The sequence below is a fragment of the Ambystoma mexicanum genome, chromosome 1p (assembly GCF_040938575.1).
Source record: "Ambystoma mexicanum isolate Mex_15411 chromosome 1p, UKY_AmexF1_1, whole genome shotgun sequence".
Classification (NCBI taxonomy): Eukaryota; Metazoa; Chordata; class Amphibia; order Caudata; family Ambystomatidae; genus Ambystoma; species Ambystoma mexicanum.
In genome coordinates this window covers 99178013-99200317 of record NC_090921.1, presented here as the reverse complement: position 1 = coordinate 99200317, position 22305 = coordinate 99178013, and the positions used below count along the sequence as shown (strand labels likewise).

Sequence of the window (22305 nt, the reverse complement as noted above, 5' to 3'; positions counted from 1 at the left end):
TTGACTTTCTCCAGCAGGACAAATCGGTCGAAGTTGCAGACAAGGAAGTCCTTCGATTCAAATGTTCTTAGGCAAAGGGGCGGGCGGCTCCAGTCGTTGGCGGCACGGCGTCAAGCAGTCACCTCTTCTGGAGCAACACGACTTCGACGGGGCTCCAGCGGTTACACAAACCTGCAAACCCTGGTCGACAGCAATGGACTTCGACAGCGGCGAAGTCCTGGTGCTTCACTTCGTTCTCCTCAGCGGTCCCCGTCTTCGGTCGGCAGCCTTTCGAGGGTCTGACTTCCAGGGAGCTTCGGTGAAGGTTAGCGGTGCTCGATGGTCCCTCGGATCATGGGAAGAGGGAGCCTTACCAGGTCCTTTCTCGGACCAGTCTTCGACGAATTCGGCAGCTTTCAGATCGGGTCAGAGCAAATGCAACAGCAAATCTTCTTCTTCCAGCTGGGCGTCGAGGATCAGTAGTTCCAGTTACTCTTCAAGTGCAGACACAGCAATTTCCAGTGGTGAGAGGTCCCCAGATATACTATCCTGTCTCTCATCCACACTGCTGGGTCACACTCAGCAGCCAATCATGCAGAAGGGCATTCATGCAGTCAGTCAGCCAATCAGGCACGCAGTGCATTCAGGCCATCCTCCTCCCTCTCAGACACTCACAACAAGGAATGTGGATTGTGACAAGTACCCAGCCATTCAACACTACACAATGCATTCAGGCCAGTTTCGGGCAGGGCTGTCTCAGTCTTTGTCTCTCATACCAGAAACCAGACAGCCACAACAAGAAGTGCATATTGGTCACACACTCCATTCACCCAGGTCCCACCCACAGGGTGTACCCACAACATACAGTCACTGGGAAGGCTCCAGCCAGTCTGGACTGGGCTTCAGAACAACTACATATATGGAACGTCCACCCAACAGCCACTCAGGGGGAAAGGACAGAGTCAGGGCTTCCGAGGACTTTGGATAAACAAGGTAACAGGCAATAGAAAGCAGGAGGCCATAGGGGCCATCTTGTTTTCTATCAGGAATGAACTGATTCCAATGGCAGGGCCTGGGTATCCCAAAATGGAGGATACTCAGAGCACCTGTCAAATTCAGCATGGAGCTGCCACCAGCCCATAAACTGCTCTGTGGGCCACCCACAGGTGCCCAAAAACATACACTAGGGGCACAGGGTTGTACCCCCACCCATGGGTGCCATAAGGGTATCCCATGGGTCTGTACACCAAACCAAAAACAGGAAGAGCTGCACTGCCAGGAGTCCCACATGGACTCCTGGGCAGAAAATAATACAGAACACAATGAAAAAGGACTACAGGACAAGGACAGGGAGGCCCTGTCCCTCCAATGCATTTCCAGCATCACACGGTCCCGCCGAGAGAGGTACGTGGGTGCAGACGCTGTGGGACGAGTGAGATCGAATCTGCCAAACATTTGTTGCGCCATTGTACGGCAAAGCAAAGAATCAGAAGAAACTGCATGAGAGCTACGTGGATTGGTTGTGGGCCAAGCATCGAGAGGGGTGGGGCGATCATTTGGAGCCTCTACCTGAGGGGTATCCACATCCCACTTGTCTCCCACTTAAGTACCTTGTGGGTTTTACCATTACAAGGATCCTGGCAGAGTTATGATGGGAGGGAGTTTAACCAGACAATTGGTAATAGCGATTAGAATCTGCGGGGTGGCAGGATTGAAGTGTAGTATTTGGTCAATTGATTTTGCTAAATTGATGGCATGATTTGGTTGATTTCATGTATTTTATTGTTTATCAAAAAAGCCATTGTGATGGCTGAATTATAATAAACAAACAAATAAATAAATAAATAAATAAATAAATAAATAAATAAATAAATAAAAGAATGAAAAGTCTGCCTTCTCTGCGTTGCTTTTACAGGGGTGTTTTGTAGTTGATTTGGTTGCCTTCAGCTGTTTAGTTAAGTCTATTTATGTTTATAGAACCTTGATTGAGCACTCATTTCTTTTGGACCATTGTACTAAAGTTGGTTGAGTTGCTACTGTACCAGCTCAAGCCCCTCCTGAAGATCTAGCCCACCCTTGGGCTGCGCGACCACACAAGGCGAAGGCGGTATGCCCGTCGAGTTGCGCGTCTTTCACCTTTATGTTTGGGATCACTGCTGGTTTAGTAGTAGAGAGGGGCTGAGTAGGCTGTTTAGCCTCCACCCCTCCCTGGCCTCCTGCAGAGAAGTGGTCGTTATTATCATAAAAGCCCATTGCCTTTCCAACAGTACGGCTGGTGGGAGCCCATGGTGAGTGTAACCTCGTGCCTTGAAATACTTGTGTATAGGTGCGTTATAAATGCCATATCATATCATATCATAACCATCGCCCTGACTTGAAAGCTTTTCCATGGCTTGGGGAGAAAAGGTTGGATATTGGAACCCTGCCAGCAGAAGAAGTTGCAGCTCGCCCTTAATAGTGCCAGTCTGTCTGGGCAACGAGGACCTGAGGAATCATCACCCTCCCCCAGCCGGTAGGGCGGGGGCTATCCCCACTTCAGCAATGGACCACATCTCCCATCTACCATGGAAAGAACTCTCCAGCTACCAATCATCCACCAATCAAATCTTTTGGATGGCCACTTGGAAGAAGTCCCCACCCTCACAGCATCCAGCTGGCAGACATATATTCTTAGAGGGCACTTATTGGTGGCTGGAGGAATTAAACGGGGGCATTACTTGGAGGTGCTTCATGGGAACAATAGCGGAAGATTTATGGGAACATTATATGAAGGTGCTTAATGAGCACAATGTCTGAAGGTATTTAAAGGGGCCATTATCTGAAGGTGCTTAATGAGGACAATGTCTGATGGTACATAAAGGGGCCATTATCTGAAGGTGCTCAATGAGGACAATGTCTGATGGTACATAAAGGGGCCATTATCTGAAGCTGCTCAATGAGGACAATGTCTGATGGTACATAAAGGGGCCATTATCTGAAGGTGCTCAATGAGGACAATGTCTGATGGTACATAAAGGGGCCATTATCTGAAGGTGCTCAATGAGGACAATGTCTGATGGTACATAAAGGGTCCATTTTCTGAAGGTGCTCAATGAGGACAGTGTCTGAAGGTACATAAAGGGGCCATTATCTGAAGGAGCTCAGTGAGGACAGTGTCTGATGGTACATAAAGGGGCCATTATCTGAAGGTGCTCAGTGAAGACAGTGTCTGATGGTACATAAAGGGGCCATTATCTGAAGGTGCTCAGTGAGGACAGTGTCTGAAGGTACATAAAGGGGCCATTATCTGAAGGTGCTCAGTGAGGACAGTGTCTGAAGGTACATAAAGGGGCCAATATCTGAAGGTGCTCAATGAGGACAATGGGGCCATTATCTGAAGGTGCTCAATGAGCACAGCGTCTGAAGGTACATAAAGGGGCCATTATCTGAAGGTGCTCAATGAGGACAATGGGGCCATTATCTGAAGGTGCTCAATGAGCACAGTGTCTGAAGGTACATAAAGGGGCCATTATCTGAAGGTGCTCAATGAGGACAGTGTATGAAGGTACATAAAGTGGCCATTATCTGAAGGTGTTCAGTGAGGACAGTGTCTGATGGTACATAAAGGGGCCATTATCTGAAGGTGATCAGTGAGGACAGTGTCTGAAGGTACATAAAGGGGCCATTATCTGAAGGTGCTCAGTGAGGACAGTGTCTGAAGGTCCATAAAGGGGCCATTATCTGACGTTGCTCAATGAGGACAATGTCTGATGGTACATAAAGGGGCCATTATCTGAAGGTGCTCAATGAGGACAATGTCTGAAGGTACATAAAGGGGCCATTATCTGAAGGTGCTCAATGGGGACAGTGTCTGATGGTACATAAAGGGGCCATTATCTGAAGGTGCTCAATGGGGACATTCTCTGAAGGTACATAAAGGGGCCATTATCTGAAGGTGCTCAATGAGGACAGTGTCTGAAGGTACATAAAGGGGCCATTATCTGAAGGTGCTCAATGAGGACAATGTCTGATGGTAAATAAAGGGGCCATTATCTGAAGGTGCTCAATGAGGACAGTGTCTGATGGTACATAAAGGGACCATTATCTGAAGGTGCTCAATGAGGACAGTGTCTGATGGTACATAAAGGGGCCATTATCTGAAGGTGCTCAATGAGGACAGTGTCTGATGGTACATAAAGGGGCCATTATCTGAAGGTGCTCAGTGAGGACAGTGTCTGAAGGTACATAAAGGGGGCCATTATCTGAAGGTGCTCAGTGAGGACAGTGTCTGAAGGTACATAAAGGGCCCATTATCTGAAGGTGCTCAGTGAGGACAGTGTCTGAAGGTACATAAAGGGCCATTATCTGAAGGTGCTCAGTGAGGACAATGTCTGAAGGTACATAAAGGGGCCATTATCTGAAGGTGCTCAATGAGGACAATGTCTGATGGTACAAAAAGGGGCCATTATCTGAAGGTGCTCAATGAGGACAGTGTCTGAAGGTACATAAAGGGGCCATTATCTGAAGGTGCTCAATGAGGACAATGTCTGAAGGTACATAAAGGGGCCATTATCTGAAAGTGCTCAATGAGGACAATGTCTGATGGTACATAAAGGGGCCATTATCTGAAGGTGCTCAGTGAGGACAGTGTCTGAAGGTACATAAAGGGGCCATTATCTGAAGGTGCTCAGTGAGGACAGTGTCTGAAGCTACATAAAGGGGCCATTATCTGAAGGTGCTCAATGAGGACAATGGGGCCATTATCTGAAGGTGCTCAATGTGGACAGTGTCTGAAGGTACATAAAGGGGCCATTATCTGAAGGTGCTCAATGAGGACAGTGTCTGAAGGTACATAAAGGGGCCATTATCTGAAGGTGCTCAGTGAGGACAGTGTCTGATGGTACATAAAGGGGCCATTATCTGAAGGTGCTCAGTGAGGACAGTGTCTGAAGGTACATAAAGGGGCCATTATCTGAAGGTGCTCAGTGAGGACAGTGTCTGAAGGTACATAAAGGGGCCATTATATGAAGGTGCTCAGTGAGGACAGTGTCTGAAGGTACATAAAGGGGCCATTATCTGAAGTTGCTCAATGAGGACAATGTCTGATGGTACATAAAGGGGGCATTATCTGAAGGTGCTCAATGAGGACAGTGTCTGATGGTACATAAAGGGACCATTATCTGAAGGTGCTCAGTGAGGACAGTGACTGATGGTACATAAAGGGACCATTATCTGAAGGTGCTCAGTGAGGACAGTGACTGATGGTACATAAAGGGACCATTATCTGAAGGTGCTCAGTGAGGACAGTGTCTGAAGGTACATAAAGGGCCCATTATCTGAAGGTGCTCAGTGAGGACAGTGTCGGAAGGTACATAAAGGGGCCATTATCTGAAGGTGCTCAGTGAGGACAATGTCTGAAGGTACATAAAGGGGCCATTATCTGAAGGTGCTCAATGAGGACAATGTCTGATGGTACAAAAAGGGGCCATTATCTGAAGGTGCTCAATGAGGACAGTGTCTGAAGGTACATAAAGGGGCCATTATCTGAAGGAGCTCAATGAGGACAATGTCTGAAGGTACATAAAGGGGCCATTATCTGAAAGTGCTCAATGAGGACAATGTCTGATGGTACATAAAGGGGCCATTATCTGAAGGTGCTCAATGAGGACAGTGTCTGACGCTTGTGATCGAAACATTATCTGTAGGTATTTAATGGAGATTATCTGAAGGTGCTTAATGAGGACAGTATCTAAGGTTTGTAGCGGAGACATTCTCTGAAGGTGTTTGAAATGGTGACTTTAATTGAAGGTGTTTATTTTGTGCAATTTCTGAAATCGTTTAATGGTGACAATATGCGAAGATATTGAACGAGCCGAAAGTCTGAAGAGGTTTAATGGGGATACTGGATACCCTGGTGTTAGGGTCTTGAATTGGAACATAAGCCGAAGGCATCTGACAGATGGGGTCCTGCCAGTCCTTAGGGGACAGAACATCTCTAGACTTCAGTACTGGCCAGTCCGGCTCTGGAGTTTGGGGCACAATTCATATTCATCATGAGGAGGGGGGGTGCATTTCCGTCATATGACCAACTCGCTCTGCCAACTCGATCCTCCTGTTTACCGAGAAGAGGTCCTGTTTTTAGACACACAAAATGCAACACACATCCCGTATGCCCCACTTCCACCCCCTCGTGCGCTTGTTCAATAGCACCTTGGAACCCCCCTCCAGGCGCTGCACTAACCTGAGAAACATAAGCATGACATACAATGAATAATCTATTTTTGTAACTCAAGCGCACAGCCGGTCACCTAGCACCAGAGGGGCAGGCCAGGTGGAAATGCGTCTTTTCAATGATTAACCCTGTGAAGATGTAGCCAATGGGGCGGCCTCCTGGTTGCCATGGAGCTGCTCCAACGCTGCCCGGGATTGACTTCTGCCTGCTTTTCTCCTCCTCGGGCAGGAGGCGAGCAGCGGGACCGGCCCCTGGACCCTGCCGGTCAATCATTAACCAGCCTTCTCTGCCCTCCGGCCCGGGTGGCAGGGGGCAGCTGGGCACACGCCGGGCTAGCAGAGTTCTGAGCCTTGCCGGCAGCACAGAGGGAGCTCTGACTCACCCCTTCACCCTGCAGAGGCTGGCAGGCGGGTAAGTAGCCCACCCTGGTCGCGGGACATGTGTGTACTGGTGGTTCCCTTGTCAGCTGGCATATTGGGTGGTCGGCTTCACAGCTCGGGCAGGCGGGTTGCCCCCTGCCCTCTCTGAAGGGCGGGCTCTTCCCGTGAGACTTTCTGCTGGGCTGGATCTTACTTACCTCTTGCTGGTCGGCTGGTCCTGGCGTCTGGAAGACCCTCCACTGTGTTGGGCTAGCGGGTGTGTACCCTTTCTTTAATTAATGGTCTGCTTAGTTCCTTTTCGCTAGCTATTAGACTGCATGCCCCCCCCGAGCCCCCACAATTGACTTGCTTGTCATTTTCCCTCTTGCATAGACTGCTGTTCCCGTCTAATAGATTGCCTCTTCCCTTTCCCTCTTGCATAGACTGGCTGTTCCCTTTCCCTCTTGCAAAGACTGCTGTTCCCTTCTAATAGACTGGCTGTTCCCTTTAACTCTTGGGTAGACTGGCTGTTCCCGTCTAATAGACTGCCTGTTCCCGTTTCCTCTTTCATAGACTGCCTGTTCCCTTTCCCTCTTGCATAGACTGGCTTGTCCCTTTCCCTCTTGCATAGACTGGCTGTTCGTCTTTAATAGAGTGGCTGTTCCCTCTCCCTCTTGCATAGACTGCTGTTCCCCTCTAATAGACTGGCTGTTCCCTTTCCCTCTTGCATACACTGCTGTTCCCCTCTAATAAACTGGCTGTTCCCTCTCCCTCTTGCATAGACTGTTGTTCCCCTCTAATAGACTGGCTGGTCCCTTTCCCTCTTGCATAGGTTGGCTGTTCCCCTTTAATAGATTGGTTGTTCCCTCTCACTCTTGCATAGACTGCTGTTCCCCTCTAATAGACTGCCTGTTCCCATTCCCTCTTGCATAGACTGATGTTCCCTTTACCTCTTGCATAGACTGACTGATCCCCTCTAATACAATAGCTGTTCCCTTTCCCTCTTGCACAGAGTGCGGTTTCCCTCTTACATAGAGTGCTGTGCCGCACTAATAGACTGGCTGTTCCCTTTCCCTCTTGTGTAGACTGGCTGTTCCCCTAATATACTGGCTGTTCCCTTTACCTCTTGCATAGATTGCTGTTCCCCTCTAATAATCTGGCTGTTCCCTCTCCCTCTTGCATAGACTGCTGTTCCCCTCTAAAAGACTGGCTGGTCCCTTTCCCTCTTGCATAGGTTGGCTGTTCCCCTTTAATAGATTGGCTGTTCCCTCTCACTCTTGCATAGACTGCTGTTCCCCTCTAATAGACTGCCTGTTCCCTTTCCCTCTTGCATAGACTGATGTTCCCTTTACCTCTTGCATAGACTGACTGATCCCCTCTAATACAATAGCTGTTCCCTTTCCCTCTTGTACAGAGTGCGGTTTCCCTCTTACATAGAGTGCTGTGCCGCACTAATAGACTGGCTGTTCCCTTTCCCTCTTGGGTAGACTGGCTGTTCCCCTCTAATAGATTGTTCCCTTTCCCTCTTGCATAGAGTGTGGTTTCCCTCTTGCATAGAGTGCTGTCCCCCCTCTAATAGACTGCTGTTCCCTTTCCCTCTTGCATAGAATGGCTGTTCCCCTCTAATAGACTGGCTGTTCCCTTTCATTCTTGCATCGAGTGCTGTTCCTCTCTAATAGACTGGCTGTTCCCTTACCCTCTTGCATAGAGTGCGGTTTCCCACTTGCATAGAGTGCTGTGCCGCACTAATAGACTGGCTGTTCCATTTCCCTCTTGTGTAGACTGGCTGTTCCCCTAATATACTGGCTGTTCCCTTTACCTCTTGCATCCCCTCTAATACAATAGCTGTTCCCTTTCCCTCTTGCACAGAGTGCGGTTTCCCTCTTACATAGAGTGCTGTTCCTCTCTAATAGACTGGTTGTGCCCTTTCCCTCTTGGGTAGACTGGCTGTTCCCCTCTAATAGATTGTTCCCTTTCCCTCTTGCATAGAGTGTGGTTTCCCTCTTGCATAGACTGCTGTCCCCCCTTTAATAGACTGCTGATCCCTTTCCCTCTTGCATAGACTGGCTGTTCCCCTCTAATAGACTGGCTGTTCCCTTTCATTCTTGCATCGAGTGCTGTTCCTCTCTAATAGACTGGCTGTTCCCTTGCCCTCTTTCATAGACTGCTGTTGTCCTCTAATAGACTGGCTGTTCCATTTCCCTCTTGCATAGACTGCTGTTGTCTTCTAATAGACTGGCTGTTCCCTTGCCCTCTTGCATAGACTGCTTTTGTCCTCTAATAGACGGGCTGTTCCGTTTCCCTCTTGCATAGACTGCTGTTGTCTTCTAATAGACTGGCTGTTCCCTTGCCCTCTTGCATAGACTGCTGTTGTCCTCTAATAGACTGGCTGTTCCGTTTCCCTTTTGCATAGACTGCTGTTCCCTTCTAATAGACTGGCTGTTCCCTTTCCCTCTTGCACAGAACGCTGTTCCCCTCTAATAGACTGGCTGTTCCCTTTCCCTCTTGCACAGAGTGCAGTTTCCCTCTTGCAGGAGGGCTCCTTAAGTAGGGAAAAAGAGCAGCAACCAGGAAGGCACAAGGTGAGCGGGGCTTAGGCCAGGTGACCTAGATCCACTTGCACCTGCTCCCCATATGAAAAGGAAAAGAGGCTGGAGGGCTCCTTAAGTAGGCAAAATGAGCAGCAACCAGGAAGGCACAAGGTGAGCGGGGCTTAGGCCAGGTGACCTAGATCCACTTGCACCTGCTCCCCATGTGCAATGGAAAAGAGGCTTGAGGGCTCCTTAAGTGGAGAAAAAGAGCGGCGACCAGGAAGGCACCAGGTGGGCGGGGCTTAAGCCAGCAGCGCTCCTTAAGTAGGTAAAAAGAGCAGCAACCAGGAAGGTACAAGGTGAGCGGGGCTTAGGCCAGGTGACCGAGATCCACTTGCACCTGCTCCCCATGTGCAATGGAAAAGATGCTTGAGGGCTCCTTAAGTGGGGAAAAAGAGCGGTGACTAGGAAGGCACCAGGTGGGCAGGGCTTAGGCCAGGAGGGCTCCTTAAGTAGGGAAAAAGAGCAGCAACCAGGAAGGCACCAGGTGGGTGGGGCTTAGGCCTGGTGACCTGGAAACACTTGCATCTGCTCCCCATCTGCAAAGGAAAAGAAGATGGAGGGCTTTTTAAGTAGGGAAAAATAGCGACACCCAGGAAGGCACCAGGTGGTTGGGGCTTAGCCAAGTCAACTAGATCCTCTTGCAACTGCTCCAAATCTGCAAAGGAAAAGAGGCTGGAGGGCTCCTTAAGTAGAGAAAAAAGAGCGGCAACCAGGAAGGCACCAGGTGGGTGGGGCATAGGCCAGGTGACCTAGATCCACTTGCACCTGCTCCCCATCTGCAAAGTGAAAGAGGCTGGAGGGCTCCTTAAGTAGGGAAAACGAGCGGCGACCATGAAGGACCCGGTGGGTGGGGCTTAGGCCAGGAGGGCTCCTTAATTAGGGAAAAAAGAGAAGCAAACAGGAAGGCGCCAGTTGGGTGAGGCTTAGCCAAGTCAACTAAATCCACTTGCAACTGCTCCAAATCTGCAAAGGAAAAGAGGCTGGAGGGCTTCTTCAGTAGAGAAAAAAGAGCAGCAACCAGGAAGGAACCAGGTGGGTGGGGCTAAGGCCAGGAAGGCTCCTTAAGTAGGGAAAAAGAGCGGCAACAAGGAAGGCACAAGGTGGGCGTGGCTAAGACCAGGAGGGCTCCTTAACTAGGGAAAAAAGAGCGGAAACCAGGAAGGCACCAGGTGGGTGGGGCTTAGGCCAGGTGACCTAGATCCACTTGCACCTGCTCCCTATCTGCAAAGGAAAAGAGGCTGGAGGGCTCCTTAAGTAGGGAAAACGAGCGGCGACCATGAAGGTACCAGGTGGGCCGGACTTAGGCCAGGAGGGCTCCTTAAGTGGGGAAAAAGAGAACGGCAACCAGGAAGGCACATGGTGGGCGGGGCTTTAGCAAGGTGGACTAGATCCACGTGACCTGCTCCGCATCTGCAAAGGAAAAGAGGCCGGAGGGCTCCTTAAGTAGGGAAAAAAAGCAGCGACAGGGAAGACACCAGGTGGGTGGGGCTTAGGCCAGGAGGGCTCCTTAATTAGGGAAAAAAGAGCGGCAAAAAGGAAGGCACCAGGTGGGTGTGGCTTAGGCCAGGTGACCTAGATCTACTTGCACCTGCTCCCCATCTGCAAAGGAAAAGAGGCCAAAGGGCTCCTTAAGTAGGGACAAAAGAGCGGCGACCAGGAGGGCACCAGGTAGGTGGGGCATAGGCCAGGAGGGCTCCTTAAGTAGGGAAAAAGAGCAGCGACCTGGAAGGCACCAGGTGGGCGGGGCATAGGCCAGGTGACCTAGATCCACTTGCACCTCCTCCCCATCTGCAAAGGAAAAGAGGCTGGAGGGCTCCTTAAGTAGGGAAAACGAGCGGCGCCCATGAAGGTACCAGGTGGGCGGGACTTAGGCCAGGAGGGCTCCTTAAGTGGGGAAAAAGAGAACGGCAACCAGGAAGGCACATGGTGGGCAGGGCTTTAGCCAGGTGGACTAGATCCACGTGACCTGCTCCGCATCTGCAAAGGAAAAGAGGCCGGAGGGGTCCTTAAGTAGGGAAAAAAAGCAGCGACAGGGAAGACACCAGGTGGGTGGGGCTTAGGCCAGGAGGGCTCCTTAATTAGGGAAAAAAGAGCGGCAAAAAGGAAGGTACCAGGTGGGTGTGGCTTAGGCCAGGTGACCTAGATCTACTTGCACCTGCTCCCCATCTGCAAAGGAAAAGAGGCCAAAGGGCTCCTTAAGTAGGGACAAAAGAGCGGCAACCAGGAGGGCACCAGGTAGGTGGGGCTTAGGCCAGGAGGGCTCCTTAAGTAGGGAAAAAGAGCGGCGACCTGGAAGGCACCAGGTGGGCGGGGCATAGGCCAGGTGACCTAGATCCACTTGCACCTCCTCCCCATCTGCAAAGGAAAAGAGGCTGAAGGGGTCTTTAAGTAGGGAAAAGGAGAGGCGACCAGAAAAGCACCAGAAGGTCGGGGCTTAGGCCAGGAGGGCTCCTTAAAAGGGGAAAAAAGAGCAGCAACCAGGAAGGCACCAGGTGGGCTGGGCTTCGGCCGGGAGACCTAGATCCACTTACACCTGCTCCCCATCTGCAAAGTTAAAAGAGGCTGGTGGGCTCCTTAAGTGGGGAAAAATAGCAGCAACCAGGAAAGCACCACAGGTGGGCGGTGCTTAGGCCAGGAGGGCTCCTTATGGAGGGAAAAAAGAGCGGCAACCAGGAAGGCACCAGGTGGGCGGGGCATAGGCCAGGTGACCTAGATCCACTTGTACCTGCTCCCCATCTGCAAAGGAAAAGAGGCTGGAGGGATTCTTAAGTAGGGAAAAAGTGCTGCAACCAGGAAGACACCAGGTGAGCACCAGGTGGGCTGGGCTTAGGCAGGAGGCCCCTTAAGTAGGGAACAAGAGCGGCAACCAGGAAGTCACCAGGTGGGCAGGGCTTAGGCCAGGTGACATAGATCCACTTTTACCTGCTCTCCATCTGCAAAGGAAAAAAGCCTGGAGGGCTGCTTAAGTAGGGAAAAAGAGTGGCAACCAGCAAGGCACCAGGTGTGTGGGGTTTAGGCCAGGATTGCTCCTTAAGAAGGGAAAAAGAGCGGCAACCAGGAAGGCACCAGGGGGGCGGGGCTTAGGCCAGGTGACCTAGATCCACTTGCACCTGCTCCCCATCTGCAAAGAAAAAGAGGCCAGAGGGCTCCTTAAGTAGGGAAAAAGAGCGGCGACCAGAAAGGCACCACATGGGCGGGGCTTAGGCCAGGAGGGTTCCTTAAGTAGAGAAAAAGAGCGGCAACCAGGAAGGCACCAGATGGGCGAGACTTAGGACAAGAGGGCTCCTTAAGTAGGGAAAAAAGAGAGGCAACCTGGAAGGCAGCAGGTGGGTGGGTCTTAGGCCAGGTGACCTAGATCCACTTGCACCTGCTCCCCATCTGCAGAGGGAAAGAGGCTGGAGGGCTCTTTAAGTAGGGAAAAAGAGCGGCGACCAGGAAGACACCACATGGGAAAGGAAAAGAGGCTGTAGGGCTCCTTAAGAAGGGAAAAAGAGTGGCAACCCGGAAGTCGCCAGGTTTGCAGGGCTTAGGCCAGGATGGCTCATTAAGTATGGAAAAAGGAGTGGCAACCAGTAAGATACCAGGTGGGCGGGGCTTAGGCCAGGTGACCTAGATCCACTTGCACCTTCTTCCATTCTGCAAAGGAAAAGAGGCTGGAGGGCTCCTTAAGTAGGGAAAAAGAGCGTCGGCCAGGAAGGTACCAGGTGGGCAGGGCTTAGGCCAGGAGGGCTCATTAAGTAGGGAAAAAAGCAGCAACCAGGAAGGTAACAGGTGGGCAGGGCTTAGGCCAGGTGACCTAGATCCACTTGTACCTGCTCCCCATCTGCAGAGGAAAAGAGGCTGGAGGGCTCCTTAAGAAGGGAAAAAGAGCGGCAAATAGGAAGGCACCAGGTGGGTGGGGCTTATGCCAGGAGGGCTCCTTAAGTCATGAAAAAAGAGCAGCAACCAGTAAGGCACCAGGTGGGCGGGGTTTAGGCCAGGTGACCTAGATCCACTTGCACCTGCTCCCTAACTGCAGAGGAAAAGAGGCTGAGGGCTCCTTATGAAGGGAAAAAGAGCAGCAAACAGGAAGGCACCAGGTGGGCAGGGCTTAGGCCAGGTGACCTAGATCCACTTGCACCTGCAAAGGAAAAGAGGCTGGAGGGCTCCTTAAGTAGTGAAAAAGAGTGGCAGCCAGGAAGGCACCAGGTGGGCGGGGCTTAGGCCAGGAGGGCTCCTTCAGTAGGGAAAAAAGAGCAGCAACCAGGAAGGCACCAGGTGGACAGAGCTTAGGCCAGGTGACCTAGATCCACTTGCACCTAAAAAGAAAAGGAGGCTGGATGGCTTCTTCAGTAGTGAAAAAGAGTGGCAGCCAGGAAGGCACCAGGTGGGCAGGGCTTAGGCCAGGTGACCTAGATCCACTTGCACCTGCTCCCCAACTGCAAAGGAAAAGAGGCTGGAGGGCTCCTTAAGCAGGGTAATAGAGTGGCCCCCCTGGAAGGCACCAGGTGGGCGGGGTTTAGGCCAGGATGGCTCCTTAAGTAGGGAAAAAAGAGCGGCAACCAGTAAGACACCAGGTGGGCGGGGCGTAGGCTAGGTGACCTAGATCCACTTGCACCTGCTTCCCATCCTCAAAGGAAAAGTGGCTGTAGGGATCCTTAAGAAGGGAAAAAGAGTGGCAACCCGGAAGGCACCAGGTGGGCGAGGCTTAGGCCAGGAGGGCTCTTTAAGTAGGGAAAAAAGAGCAGCAACCAGGAAGGCACCAGGTGGACAGAGCTTAGGCCAGGTGACCTAGATCCACTTGCACCTGCAAAGGAAAAGAGGCTGGAGGGCTTCTTAAGTAGTGAAAAAGAGTGCAGCCAGGAAGGCACCAGGTGGGCGGGGCTTAGGCCAGGGGACCTAGATCCACTTGCACCTGCTCTCCAACTGTAGAGGAAAAGAGGCTGGAGGGCTCCTTAAGAAGGGAAAAAGAGCGGCGACCAGGTCGGCACCAGGTGGGCAGGGCTTAGGCCATGAGGGCTCTTTAAGAAGGGAAAAAGAGCAGCAACCAGGAAGGCACCAGGTGCGCAGGGTTTAGGCCAGGTGACCTAGATCCACTTGCACCTGCTCCATAACTGCAGAGGAAAAGAGTCTGGAGGGCTCTTTAAAAAGGGAAAAAGAGCGGCAACTAGGAAGGCACCAGGTGGGTGAGGCTTAGGCCAGGAGGACTCCATATATAGGGAAAAAAATGCAGCAACCAGGAAGGCACCAGGTGGGCGGGGTTTAGACCAGGTGACCCAGATCCACTTTCACCTGCTTCCCATCTGCAAAGGAAAATAGGCTGGAGAGCTCCTTAAGTAGGGAAAAAGAGCAGCAACCAGGAAGGTACCAGGTCGTTGGAGCTTAGGCCAGGTGACCTACATCCACTTGCACCTGCTCCCCATCTGCAAAGGAAAAGAGGCTGGAGGGCTCCTTAAGTAGGGAAAAAGAGCGGCGACCAGGAAGGCACCACATGGGTGGGGCTTAGGCCAGGAGGGCTCCTTAAGTAGGGAAAAAAGAGAGGCAACGTGGAAGGCAGCAGGTGGGTGGGGCTTAGGTCAGGTGACCTAGATCCACTTGCACCTGCTCCCCATCTGCAGGAAGGCGCCAGGTGGGTGGGGCTTAGGCCAGGTGACCTAGATCCACTAGTACCTGCTCCCCATCTGCAGAGGAAAAGAGGCTGGAGGGCTCCTTAAGAAGGGAAAAAGAGCAGCAACCAGGAAGGCACCAGGTGGGCGAGGCATAGGCCAGGAGGGCTCCTTAAGTAGGGAAAACAGAGCAGCAACCAGTAAGGCACCAGGTGGGCGGAGCTTAGGGCAGGTGACCTAGATCCACTTGCACCTGACCCCCATCTGTAAAGGAAAAGAGGCTAGAGGGCTTCTTATGTAGTGAAAATGATTGGCAGCCAGAAAGGCACCAGGTTAGGCGGGGCTTATGGAAGGAGGGCTCCTTAAGTCATGAAAAAAGAGCAGCACCCAGTAAGGCTCCAGGTGGGCGGGGCTTAGGCAAGGTGACCTAGATCCACTTGCACCTGCTCCCCAACTGCAGAGGAAAAGAGGCTGGAGCGCTCCTTAAGAAGGGAAAAAGAGCGGCGACCAGATCGGCACCAGGTGGGCACGGTTTAGGCCATGAGGGCTCCTTGAGAAGGGAAAAAGAGCAGGAAGGTACCAGGTGCGCATGGTTTAGGCCAGGTGACCTAGATCCACTTGAACCTGCTCCCCAACTGCAGAGGAAAAGAGTCTGGAGGGCTCTTTAAAAATGGAAATAGAGCGGCAACTAGGAAGGCACCAGGTGGGTGGGGCTTAGGCCAGGAGGACTCCATATATAGGGAAAAAAGAGCAGCAACCAGGAAGGTACCAGGTCGTTGGAGTTTAGGCCAGGTGACCTAGATCTACTTGCACCTGCTCCCCATCAGCAAAGGAAATGAGGCAGGAGGGCTCCTTAAGTAGGGTAATAGAGCGGCAACCTGGAAGGCACTACGTGGGCGGGGCTTAGGCCGGGATTGCTCCTTAAGTAGGGAAAAAAGAGCGGCAACCAGTAAGGCACCAGGTGGGCGGGGCTTAGGCCAGGTGACCTAGATCCACTTGCACCTGCTCCCCATCTGCAAAGGAAAAGAGGCTGGAGGGCTCTTTAAGTATGGAAAAAGAGCGGCGACCAGGAAGGCACCACATGGGTGGGGCTTAGGCCAGGAGAGCTCCTTAAGAAGAGAAAAAGAGCAGAAACCAGGAAGGCACCAGGTGGGCAAGGCTTAGGCCAAGAGGGCTCCTTAAGTAGGGAAAAAAGAGAGGCAACGTGGAAGGCAGCAGGTGGGTGGGGCATAGGTCAGGTGACCTAGATCCACTTGCACCTGCTCCCCATCTGCATGAAGGCACCAGGTGGGCGGGGCTTAGGCCAGGTGACCTAGATCCACTTGTACCTGCTCCCCATCTGCAGAGGAAAAGAGGCTGGAGGGCTCCTTAAGAAGGGAAAAAGAGCAGCAACCAGGAAGGCACCAGGTGGGCGAGGCTTAGGCCAGTAGGGCTCCTTAAGTAGGGAAAACAGAGCAGCAACCAGTAAGGCACCAGGTGGGCGGAGCTTAGAGCAGGTGACCTAGATCCACTTGCACCTGACCCCCATCTGTAAAGGAAAAGAGGCTGGAGGGCATCTTATGTAGTGAAAAAGATTGGCAGCCAGAAAGGCACCAGGTGGGCGGGGCTTATGCAAGGAGGACTCCTTAAGTCATGAAAAACGAGCAGCACCCAGTAAGGCTCCAGGTGGGCGGGGCTTAGGCCAGGTGACCTAGATCCACTTGCACCTGCTCCCCAACTGCAGAGGAAAAGCGGCTGGAGCGCTCCTTAAGAAGGGAAAAAGAGCGGCGACCATGTCGGCACCAGGTGGGCAGGGCTTAGGCCATGAGGGCTCCTTGAGAAGGGAAAAAGAGCAGGAAGGTACCAGGTGCGCAGGGTTTAGGCCAGGTGACCTAGATCCACTTGCACCTGCTCCCCAACTGCAGAGGAAAAGAGTCTGGAGGGCTCTTTAAAAAGGGAAATAGAGCGGCAACTAGGAAGGCACCAGGTGGGTGGGGCTTAGGCCAGGAGGACTCCATATATAGGGAAAAAAGAGCAGCAACCAGGAAGGTACCAGGTCGTTGGAGTTTAGGCCAGGTGACCTAGATCTACTTGCACCTGCTCCCCATCTGCAAAGGAAATGAGGCAGGAGGGCTCTTAAGTAGGGTAATAGAGCGGCAACCTGGAAGGCACCACGTGGGCGGGGCTTAGGCCAGGATTGCTCCTTAAGTAGGGAAAAAAGAGCGGCAACCAGTAAGGCACCAGGTGGGCGGGGCTTAGGCCAGGTGACCTAGATCCACTTGCACCTGCTCCCCATCTGCAAAGGAATAGAGGCTGGAGGGCTCCTTAAGTAGGGAAAAAGAGCGGCGACCAGGAAGGCACCACATGGGTGGGGCTTAGGCCAGGAGGGCTCCTTAAGTAGGGAAAAAAGAGAGGCAACGTGGAAGGCAGCAAGTGGGTGGGGCTTAGGTCAGGTGACCTAGATCCACTTGCACCTGCACCCCATCTGCAGGAAGGCACCAGGTGGGCAGGGCTTAGGCCAGGTGACCTAGATCCACTTGTACCTGCACCCCATCTGTGGAGGGAAAAAAGGCTGGAGGGCTCCTTAAGAAGGGAAAAAGAGCGCAACCGGGAAGGCACCAGGTGGGCGAGGCTTAGGCCAGGAGGGCACCTTAAGTAGGGAAAACAGAGCAGCAACCAGTAAGGCACCAGGTGGGTGGGGCTTAGGCCAGGTGACCTAGATCCACTTGCACCTGCTCCCCATCTGTAAAGGAAAAGAGGCTGGAGGGCTTCTTATGTAGTGAAAAAGATTGGCAGCCAGAAAGGCACCAGGTGGGCGGGGCTTATGCAAGGAGGGCTCCTTAAGTCATGAAAAAAGAGCAGCACCCAGTAAGGCTCCAGGTGGGCGGGGCTTAGGCCAGTTGACCTAGATCCACTTGCACCTGCTCCCCAACTGCAAAGGAAAAGAGGCTGGAGGGCTCCTTAAGAAGGGAACAAGAGCAGCAACTAGGAAGGGACCAGGTGGGCGGGGCTTAGGCCAGGTGACCTAGATCCACTTGCACCTGCTCCCCAACTGCAAAGGAAAAGAGGCTGGAGGGCTCCTTAAGTAGGGTAATAGAGCGGCCCCCTGGAAGGCATCACGTGGGCGGGGCTTAGACCAGGATGGCTCCTTAAGTAGGGAAAAAAGAGCGGCAACCAGAAAGACACCAAGTGGGCGGGGCTTGGGCTTTGTGACCTAGATCCACTTGCATCTGCTTCCCATCTTCAAAGGAAAAGAGGCTGTCGGGCTCCTTACGAAGGGAAAAAGAGTGGCAACCCGGAAGGCACCAGGTGGGCGAGGCTTAGGCCAGGAGGGCTCCTTAAATAGGGAAAAAAGAGCTGCAACCAGGAAGGCACCAGGTGGGCAGGGCTTATGCCAAGAGGGCTCCTTAAGTAATGAAAAAAGAGCAGCAACCAGTAAGGCATCAGGTGGGCGGGGCTTAGGCCAAGTGACCTAGATCCACTTGCACCTGCTCCCCAACTGCAGAGGAAAAGAGGCTGGAGGGCTCCTTAAGAAGGGAAAAAGAGCAGCAACCGGGTCGGCACCAGGTGGGCAGGGCTTAGGCCATGAGGGCTCCTTAAGAAGGGAAAAAGAGCAGCAATCAAGAAGGCACCAGGTGGGTGGGGCTTAGGTCAGGAGGACTCCATAAGTAGGGAAAAAAGAGCAGCAACCAGGAAGGCACCAGGTGAGCGGGGCTTAGGCCAGGTGACCTAGATTCACTTGCACCTGCTCCCCATCTGCAAAGGAAAAGAGGCTGGATTGCTTTCTCATGCCACCTAACAGCTTCCAACCTGAAATTGATGTCTTTGAGGCGGTGTATGATGTGGCATCTGCCCTACCTGAACCATCACATTGGCTAGTGATATAAGCAGCAGGTAAGCGGCAATTGTTTGGAAAGGGCACACAGAATGTTAGGCATGTGATGTGTAGTGGGAAAATGGACTGGAGTGGGGAAGAACACGTGTGGTAGTGAAGAGTAGCCTTTGCTTCCAGATTTGTTAAGGTATACGGCTCCTCTATAAAGACTTACCTTTCACCTTTGAAGATTATATGCAGGTGATGTAGGTAGATTGCTATGATCCTTCTTCTAATGATCAAAAGGAGCTAGACCGAAAGCTTCCTCCCCCATGACGAGTCCTTATGCTATGTATTCTGCCTGTAAGCGAAACAGCCAGGACAGCTGCCCGACAGTGAGCAACCAGTATGGAGAGACCGGGGCGTCCATATGAGGCTCCACAACAGCCACACATGAGGCATCCCAGCAAGAGCCCTGTACCACCTCTTCCCGTTCCCATCGTCGCTGGACGTGGGGGAACCCAAACAGCTGCACCCAGAAATGCTGCAGCCACTTAGTCCCTTCTACAGTGTTGCATAAGGGCCGCACCGGTGTATCCACACCAGCACCCTCCAATCTTCCTGGAGACCCGGTCCTTCCATTGGATTGGCGTGGCCACCTACCGAAGACCCTGGTTGCTCCCTTCACCTTTGAGCTCCCAGGTGGCAACCTCCTTCCATTGAAAATGTTGTCCAATCTTCCTGGAGACCCGGTCCTTCCATTGGATTGGCGTGGCCACCTACCGAAGACCCTGGTTGCTCCCTTCACCTTTGAGCTCCCAGGTGGCAACCTCCTTCCATTGAAAATGTTGTCCAATCTTCCTGGAAACCCGGTCCTTCCATTGGATTGGCGTGGCCACCTACCGAAGACCCTGGTTGCTCCCTTCACCTTTGAGCTCCCAGGTGGCAACCTCCTTCCATTGAAAATGTTGTCCAAGCTGCTGGAGGTCATCTTGTGCTAACTGTGGAGCTGCCAAGGTAGCACTGCTACAGAGCTGCTGATGGGTGCAGGTGCAGGTGCTGCACTGGGACCCTGGGGTCTAGATCACAGAGTAATTGATTCTGCAGAAGTAACAGCATGACCTGGTTTCAGGGAGACGTCTCCAGCACTACATGCTGCTCCTGTGCTATACTCCTGTCAAAGCCAAATAAGCCTACTCCTAATGTGCTTAATGTCGGAGAAGAGTTTTCACAGTACTATTAATTTGTATGAAAAGTTACTTAATCAGGGACCACTACGGGGCACGTACGGCAATGGCCGCCTGATCCACGGTTCCCGACCCAACGGGGATCAGTTGAGATAGTTTCCCGATTCCACATCGGCATTAAAACAACAAAGGTGGAGTTATAAAGTGCATAGGCAAAGGGTAATGCATTAGGAAGTGGCCCAGGGAGGACTTTGAGAAAGAACGCACATAGGGGTTGAAGGTTCTCCCCTCCACCATCGAGCGCGAAAAACAGAGGCCCTGAGTAGCGGAGTGCCAGCGGGTCAGCAACAGATGTAACGGTTGTGTTCGGCTGAAAAGACTGAAGTTGGAACAGTAGCTGGCCCCCCTCGGAGTGAAATAAGCCGCCACGGAGCCTGAGGCGAGGTCCGCAGCAGCGAATATGCACAAACTGCTGCAGGACGGAAGGCGCACTCCGCAACGGTGAGCCCCGTGGGTGCAGAAAGGGGTGAAGCGAGGCAAGCCGACCAGCGGTGGTAAAGGAAGGGGGTTGAGGCCCGCCCCTCCAAGCCCTCGGGTTGGAGCCCCGTGATCCCAGTGGACATACCCAACACCGGCGATTGAGAGAAGGAGGGTCGCTGGGATCCAACGAGAAGCCCGCCATCTCAACCTAAGAGGAGGAGCGCAGTGAGGATGGAAAGAGCCGAGGTAGCCCTAGCAACACCCCTGTGCCCGGGTCCGGCGCCCCTTCCCACCGGGGCCAGTGGGGCCAGTGGGGACTGAAGGGGAGAAACAGGTGTGGGCATGAGATGAGGGCAAGAAAGCCACTGCCAGTCCTCCCTCTATGAAAGAGGGGAAGGTAAGGAGAGTGCCGCCGCCACGCACAAGAGAGAGCAGGAGAGAAGCTCACCCATGATACGCGCCGGGGACCCAGCATGGCCGAGCCTGCCTTCACACCAGCAGGCCGTCTGCTGGGCGGGCGGTGGCCGGGGGCGGTCGACCCCCAGGGCACAGCTAGTAACCAGAGAGAGGAGGTTCCCCAACAGAACACCAGCAGCACCAGGAGAGAAGGTAAGTGGCTGCCCCCTTGCCAGCCCCGCATACCTGAGCACAAGAGTTTTGGGCCAGCCCCGGAAGGGAGAAGGAGCGGGGCGTACAAACCCCCAGACTTTATCAGAGCAGTTGGGGGAAGGCCCACCATTTGCACGGAACAGGCACTCTCCCCACTAATAGGGAGCTGATCAGCACCGCACTTGCACGGTGCATGGTCCGGGGGGGGGGGCGCATGCATACCTGCGAGAGTAAGGTGTAGAACTTGGAGCACAACCAACTTAATGCAGACCTATTGGAAACAAAGCTCACTGCCAGAATGACTGAAATAGAAATGAAAGAAGAATGAATTAGCTCTCAAGATGGATGACATAGAAAATAGGGAGCGAAGATCCAACTCATGAATAGTCGGCCTGCTTGAGACAGAAGGTGAAACACCATCCATGGTCGAGAGGAAAGTTCAGGAAATATTAAACCAGCTATTTGCAGTGGACGGGGGCAAACCAGTGCACATCGAAAGAGCCCACAGAGGAGAACAGGCATTGGCAGGGGGCCCACAATCGATAGTAGTGAAATTCCTAAGCTACAAGGAAAAAACAGAAGTCCCCCTAAAAGCAAAACAGACGCAGGACATCCTGTTCCAAGGCTCAAAACTGAAGTTATTACAAGACTTATCGAACTTCACCCTGAGCAGAAGGAGAGCATTCAAGCCTCTTACTACATGGCTAACAGAAAAAGCTGTGAGGTATAGGTGGGGATACCCCTTTGATCTCACCTTTGAGGTTAAGGGAGATGAACACCGAGTGGTGACCCCCGGACGAGGCAAAACAGGTGTTGAAACATCTAATGTACCAGGACGGCAGAGCCCCAGCTGGACCGAGTCAGGACCAGGTGCCAAAAGCCCAAGAAACAGACAGACCCCAACAATGGCGAAAACAATCCAAAGCCGATAGAAAATATGCCAAACTAAGTACAGAATCACTAACAAAGCCCCCCTGAAGACACAGACAAGGAACGGGGGGCCAAGGACACCAAAAGCCCACTTACGCAATGATGGAAAAGGCCACCCGTGAGGGGTGAGTCATAAACCTAGTGGCCCTCGATTTCGACAGGGCGTCTCAGCCCATAAAACCTTTGTTATTCACAATGACTGCGGTTCAGTTACCGGGTGATTTTCTGTTCACAGTTCAGGGGGTTAATTGGGTTAATAGTTCAAGGGGAAGGGAAAAGATGGGGAGACACATTGATGGACAGGCGAACACACGAGAATGGGGGCGCGAAACAACAATCTAAACACAACGCTGGCTGGGGAAGAAAGTTGAGAGCAGGGCGGGACCGGATGTAAGGATGGCTTCTTTAACCCAACCTAGACAAGAGATAGGGGCCCTGAAATTAGGCATGCTCAATGTTAAAGGGCTTAACTTGACCACCAAAAGGTCACTAGTGATGAGAGAATTTGATAGAGCAGACCTGGACCTGCTCTTTATCCAGGAAACCAGGCTCAAAGCGGGAGAAGAAAAGCCACTGAG

At 52.4% G+C, this 22305-nt stretch overlaps 1 protein-coding gene across 1 annotated transcript in view; it reads left to right on the top strand.

The window, feature by feature from the left end:
- Positions 1-6393: 6393 nt before the first annotated feature.
- LOC138566649 (uncharacterized) overlaps positions 6394-22305 on the top strand; it is a 246830-nt gene continuing 230918 nt past the window's right edge. Inside the window, exon 1 of the mRNA XM_069644203.1 lies at positions 6394-6601. The gene's annotated coding sequence lies outside the window, so the exon portion shown is untranslated. The remainder of the gene's footprint in view (positions 6602-22305) is intronic.